The sequence below is a fragment of the Strix aluco genome, chromosome 8, assembly GCF_031877795.1.
Source record: "Strix aluco isolate bStrAlu1 chromosome 8, bStrAlu1.hap1, whole genome shotgun sequence".
NCBI classification, from domain to species: domain Eukaryota; kingdom Metazoa; phylum Chordata; class Aves; order Strigiformes; family Strigidae; genus Strix; species Strix aluco.
The window spans coordinates 12,180,076-12,186,451 of NC_133938.1; the positions used below are offsets into that span (position 1 = coordinate 12,180,076).

At 59.9% G+C, this 6,376-nt stretch overlaps 1 long non-coding RNA gene across 1 annotated transcript; it reads left to right on the forward strand.

The window, feature by feature from the left end:
• The first annotated feature begins 897 nt into the window (after window positions 1-897).
• Window positions 898-2,083, forward strand: LOC141926822 (uncharacterized). The gene is made up of 2 exons (XR_012624213.1): window positions 898-1,584; window positions 1,689-2,083. It is a non-coding gene; the product is annotated as an uncharacterized LOC141926822 (long non-coding RNA).
• Window positions 2,084-6,376: the final 4,293 nt, after the last annotated feature.

The window sequence follows — 6,376 nt, forward strand, 5'->3', positions numbered from 1 at the left end:
CAGGACAAGCAGGGAGCTGGGGAGCCGTCCTGCTCTGTGTGAAGGCTGTTTTCTGAGACGTCTGATTTTGTTATTCCTCCTATGCAGCTCTCTGCCCGCAGCCACCTCGCTGGTGTAAATCACACACCATAGAACATTGCACAGAAAAGCTGCCCCACCGCCGTCCCACGCCCCTGGGACACACGCTGCACCGAGGCCACACACTCCAGCACGGGATGACGGCCCAGCTCGCAGCTGGCCGCGCGCGGATGCCGCGGTGCAGTTGTACACACACAGCCTGCGAAAGTGCATCGTCCCGCCTGCGACACGCGCAGCAGCACCCGGCAGGAGCAGCGGCCACCCCGCGTCGGGAGCAATCCCCTTTGCGCTGGCGTTACATAAAGCTGCTTCATTCTGCTTCAGGAAGTGGCATGTAATTACCCAGCCTCACTGGTAGTAAATGGGTTTGCAACACGTTACAAAAGGCTGTATTATTATTTCTTTTTTCCCTAACCCTGCTCATGTGCTGCACTGGTGAGCTCATCCCCTGGGAATACCAGCTCCAAAATAGATTTGCTCCCTTGTTGGAAATAATCAAATGGGAATACAAGCTGGCCTAGCCCAAGCCCAATTCCTCCCTTTGTTCTGGGGCTCTGGCAGTGAAGGGGTTCAGAGCGGGGCAACAGGAACTCGCCTTCTCTTTAATTCACCTCTGATGATGAAACAATCAACCAAACAATTTAGAATGTGCATCCAGTGAGATCATCGGGAAAACTTCTCTGGGAAGGAGCCTGGGGAAAGGAAGGTGCCGGTAATCCACCTGCTCCAGCCACCTCGGCAGGCCTCGCTGCGTGGCCCAGCGCCCCTTGGGCTACCTTGCTGCGGCTTCACACCAGCAGCCACCTCACCAGGGGCAACACCGGGGAAGGGGGCAGTGGGACCTGCCCCAGCGGAGTGAACTGGGGAGGGACAGGGGGTAAATGGCACCGCTTCCCATCCACCATGATGCCAGCCCCACTGGCAGGGTCACAGTGTCACCAAGCCCATCCTGGATGTCCCCCCTTCCCAAGGGGGGTCCCAAGCCAGAGCCACCTGCTCCCATGGGACACCCATCCTCCTCTTTTGCAGCCCCAGCCCATCCTTAGCTGCTGGGTGCCCATTTATGCCATGCCAGCACTGAGTGGCAGTGCTGCCCATCTCTGTCCCTAGCCACCCTGGCCCCTCTGCGAGTGCTGCCGCCCCGCTGGGCATTTCTAGGACAGGACCTGCTATTCCAGGGTGCTGCGAAGTGAAAACCCTCCCATCCCCATGAGGGCGGCCTCCCTGGGGATTTCCATCCCTGGCACTCTTTTCCCAGCTTTTCACAGCCCAGCGGGAGGGCAGCCACCCGGGAAGGGCTGGCACAGCTCCCTGGCCCCAGCTGCGCCCCAGGGCTGCCCCGGCTTCCCCAGCCCAGGAGAGAGCAGGCTCCAGCTTGGCATGCGGCAGGGGCTAATTTTGGCCCAAAGGGTTTCCCTTCAGCAGACTCTGCCGCCAGCGTGGTTTTGAAGACAATCTTAGCTGGAGTCTTCCTTCCTCGGCTGCCAGTGACCCGGAGCCAGGCTGGTGTGTTTGTGTTGTGTGTGCATGTGTGTGTGTATCTCCAAACCGCAACAAATACTTCATATTCGTTTTCTTTCTTTCTCTTTTTTTTTTTTTCCCCCTCCGAGCCCTTGGCTGTGGTATTTAAATAGTAGGTGTGGTCCCGGCGCTGTGTGCCAAAACCAACACCAGCTCCGGAGCAGATAACCCTGCGAGCAAACGCAGCAGTGAAACCATGCTGAGCTGCCGGGAGAGCTGCGCCGGGACAGGCAGCATTGCCCAGTATGGCCGTGGCACGGCCCCGCAGGCAGGTGGCAACCAGGCACAGCAGCCACATGGCTCCCTGACCCCCCTACATGAAGGCTCGGCCAGAGGGGCCGGGGCAGAGGGAGGAGGTGGCAAAGGCAGCGTGTCCGGCTGCAGGGCCACGCACTTGCTGCTCACTGCGTGCAGCTGGGAGCTGTTTGGGATGGACTGGGATGGTCTTCTGGGTTATTTTAATAAAACAAAACATAAGAGAAAACATTTTTCTTAATTGTCTGTTTTCCACGTTATAAACAATCAAAAGAATTTTTTATTAAAAATGCTACTTTTCTCCCAAGAAAGTAGAGTGTGACCAAGTGGGAGAAGCCCCTCCAGTGTTTTAAGAGCAGCTTGCAAAGAAACTTTCTTACGCCCTGATGTTTTTCTCATCCAAGCCAAAAGCCCTGAAATACGGTGAACGTCATGTATTTCAGCATGAGTCACTTGGAGAGAACTGGCTGCTTCACCTACCCTAGCAGTACTGGTGGTGCCAGCATGCACTGGGAGTGGTGGGGACAGCGGGGATGGAGGGAACCTCTGGGTGCTTTTGGTCCAAGGATGGACAGAGATAAATCCAGGCAGGCAGGAGAGGGATGAAGAAGGATTGCTGCAGACCCAGAGCCCAAATCCTGCCCTCCATTTCACTGGGGCTGCAGCCATTTCTGGGGATGGAGAGGGGCTGCCTCAGAGCAACGATCAAGTTTTGAAGCTTCGTGCCATAAGCATGATCCCCAGGAAGCTCACAAGCTCACCCACATGTGTGCGGCACTGGCAGAGCCGCAGCCGGTCGAGTGAGAGCCACAGCTCTGGCAGAGTCTGTGCCTGGCTGCCCGTGTCCCCCAGGGTGGCACCTGCATCCGAAAAGATGGAGGAAGATCCTTGTCACAGCCTTCAATCCCTGAGCTTTCTGCAAGGCTGGCGGGGTGGCAGGTTCCTGGGAGGGGAGGCTCTCACAAGGTTTTGCTTCCAAGGGGACCTGGTTGCCATTTGCAAGCGGTGAAGTAGCAGGGAAGTGCCCTAGGGGAGGAATTAGGGGGAAGCCTGAGGTTTCCCAGCCCCAGCACGAACACCCCACTCTCCTCCTCTCTCCCTGGGTGACCCTGGTGTGGCAACCCCCATTTGCTCCTGCCCTAAGCTCTGTAGGAAGCAGGTAGAAGGGGTACTGCCATCCCATGAGTGTGGTCCCAAAGCAGAGACCACCACTCTGAGGTGAAGGATCCCTGGGACCCCCAGCTGCGGGGGGCGATGCTGGGAGATGGGGATGCTCCTCTCCACCTGCTCCAGCACACTGTGCTGCTGGGGCTGGAGCCCAGCAACCTGCCCAGAGGATGCCTGGGGATAAGTGTCCCCCAGCCAGACAGTGTCCAGGGGTGGCCGTTGGCTGCTTGTCCCTGAGCTGAGCTGTTGCACGGCCACAGCTGGGCGTGAGGCAGGAGCAGCCAGCACACCCCTCCCTGCCTCCCGGCCCCGCAGTGGCTGCGGCGCTGGAGCGGAGCCGGCCAGGCGTGCAGCACTTCGCCAGCAGCACAAGGTGCACAGCGGGGCCAGGATCCACCCAGCCCGTGGCAGAGTAGGAGGGTCCTTGGCAGATGAGGTGCTACTTTAAAATCCACAGCCGAGCCGGCTCCCTGCCCAACCTCGGCGCGTGTTCAGGCTACAGGCAAACAGCCCCAAGCCCAAACCCAACCTCTAGCGGCCTCCATTTTCCCCAGCTCCATCTTCCCTGCCACACCTCAGTCCCGCTCTGCCGCTACCTCCCACGTGCCAGCAAGGGGCTCGGCGCAGGCGCAGTGTCCCGTGACTCCCCGGGGACCACGCAGCCCCACTGGCACATGTCCCAGCGCAGAAAGGAAAATAAGGTTCAGATGTCACCTCCCCAGTCAGGAGAGGAAAAAATCTTTCCAACAAAACACGCTTTTAATTCCTCACTGAGCATACCCGGTGTCAGAGTCCCAGCCACCCAGATTCCTGGCCAAACAGGGAATTTTCCACCTACATCAAAGCGGAGCTGTGTGGTTTTGCAGGGACGGACATGGAGGCCATGCCCTGCGCACCTGACCGCCTGTCTCCTTGTTTTGCAAAGTGGCGGTGACTGTGAGGCACTGTGCAGGACCCCCCGAGGTCCCCTGCTCCCCACCATGCGGTTCAGTCTCTCCTGCCCCCCCCGGAACCCTGTGCACTGGGGACTCAGGGGATTTTCCCAGGACCAATGGCCCTAAAGCCATCTCCCCTCACAGAAATGTGGAATGCATGAGGCCTGACTGAACTCATGGCACATGTGAGGGTGAGGAGGCTGCTGGAGCAGGGGGCCCAAGGCATGGCTGAGCCCACACCATGGAGTAGGGATAATCAGGGGTGTTGGAGAGGGGATCTCCATATGTTTAGAGTTGTAAGACCACCCTGGTCCCACTGCTGCCCCCCATGCATGTCCCCACATCCTTCCTTCTGCTCTGGGGCTGGGGCTGCTGGGGGGCAGGGGGAGTTTCTGCAGGGCCGCAGTGAGGCTCTGTGGGGCTGTGGAACTCTCCATGGAGCTGGGGCGCTCTTCAGGGCTGGTTTTTGGGCTGCCTCTGGGGCAGTGGACAAGGGACCATGTGCCCAGACCCACATCCCAGGCACTCCCCACACCAAGCCCTTTGCGGACCCTACCCTCACAGGCTTACCCCCCAGGGGTGGGGGGTAAGGAGCCATGGGGCAGTGGGCAGCTCCCACCCTCTGCCCAAGGGAAGAGCCAGAGCAGCTTAGGGGACAGGTATGGGGTGGGGATGTTGGGTGGCACAAGATGTCCTGGGGCCAGTAGAGTAGCACTGGAATGATGCTGAGAGGAGGACGAAAGCCTTCCTTGCTGCCCCAGGGTGTCAGGGGCTGCCACATCCCAGTGGGACTGTGGCCCAGCCTCGCTCAGAGCACTTGGGATGCTCCTAAAGTGACCCAAATCCAGGTTTGACCCAGTGAGTCTGCTCCAGCTCACCTGGTGCAAATGGGGCCACAGCAGGCACAGGGGCTTAGGGCATGCTGGAGCTTGGGGGACACCGGCGGAGCTCTGGCCATGCCTGGTCACCTCCTGCAGACCACCCCTGCCCTGGATGAGGGATCACCTCCCCCAGTTCCCCTGGGTGAGAGTTTGGTGGATGCACCTTCCCATTAGCCCAATCTGATGCACTTCAAAGCCGAGAGCAGAGCCAAGCTCCAAGCCCTGGAGCAGGAGCCTCCTGCCCTGAGGACATTAGTGGCAGGCAGGGGGACATGTGGGCAGCCCGGGCTGGCAGTGGTGATGGTGGGAGATTCCTCCGGGAATCTGCACTTCCCATAAAGGGGCTGGTTCCGGGAAGGTATTGAGGCAGCAATGTCCTGCATCTGAGGCATCAATGGGACGATTACGGGGCCACTCAAGCTGCCTGGGAACCTTTTTGTCTCCAGCCAAGTCTGCTTCCACCCGTCGGTGATTTTGGGATTCTTCTCCCCTCCAAGTCCACAATTGCAGGGTCATTTGCATCTAAAATGGGAGCTGGGCCCTTTAGCAGCTTGTCTACTCCTGATAGCGGGGTTTGGGGGGGGGGCTGGGTGCCTGCTCGGGCACTAAACCCACTGATGCAATCAGCGGGGCCCGAGGCTTCTGCATATCAAAGGTCCCGGGCTCTCTTATAGCAGCCTCCCGGCCACAAAACCTCCCCTCCACCACCTTTCATCACTGCCAGGGTGGCTGTCACACTGCTCCTGGGAGCCCCTGGATGTGGGGAAGCCCAAGGAGAAGGGATGGAGAAGGGCCACCAGCCCTCCCCAGGTGCTGGGATGGGGCCATCACTGCACCCTTGCCTGTAGCCCTCTCCAGCACTCCGCTGCTGAGGTTTCCCTCCCCACAGGGCTGCATGGAGGAGATTCTGTTCCCATGCAGGTTGTGGAGGAACGTGGCTGTGGACAGGCTGGGGAGGGGGGCCACAGCCCCCGCCGCCCGCCCAGGGGTGCCATGGGGCCAGCGCAGGGCAGGAGCACCCACAAACACTGTGACTCACGTGTGGAGTTACTAACAACATCCGAAAGGAAACTGGCTGGGGCAGCCCTGGCCCACATTCCCTGCACCAGGGAGTGGCACTGTCCTCATCCCGCTGCGTCCTTAGGGAAAGGACCGGCAGCCCCGGTGCCACGTACCGGCAGGGAGAGCGCAGCTCAGCATGCGCCTAACGGGGTGCCAGGCACTGGAGGCTGGGCTGGGTGGGACGGCCAGCACCCCAGCGTGGCCTGTCTGTGGCTGCTGCATCCCCCAAGGCATACTTCCCTCCTTGCCTATCCTCTCTGCAGCCCCCAGGGGCCCCTCAGAGCACCTTTCCTGGGTATAGAGAGGACATTGCCCCACTGCCCATGGTGACATCACCCTGCACCTGCAGGTGGGACAGACCTGAGCCATGTCCACATCTGGAGGGATGCGCTGGGTGCTGCCACACCACAGGCTGGTGGCCCTATGTCTCCTGCTCAGGAGGACCCTAGAGCCCCCTCAGGTCACTGCATAAGCCTT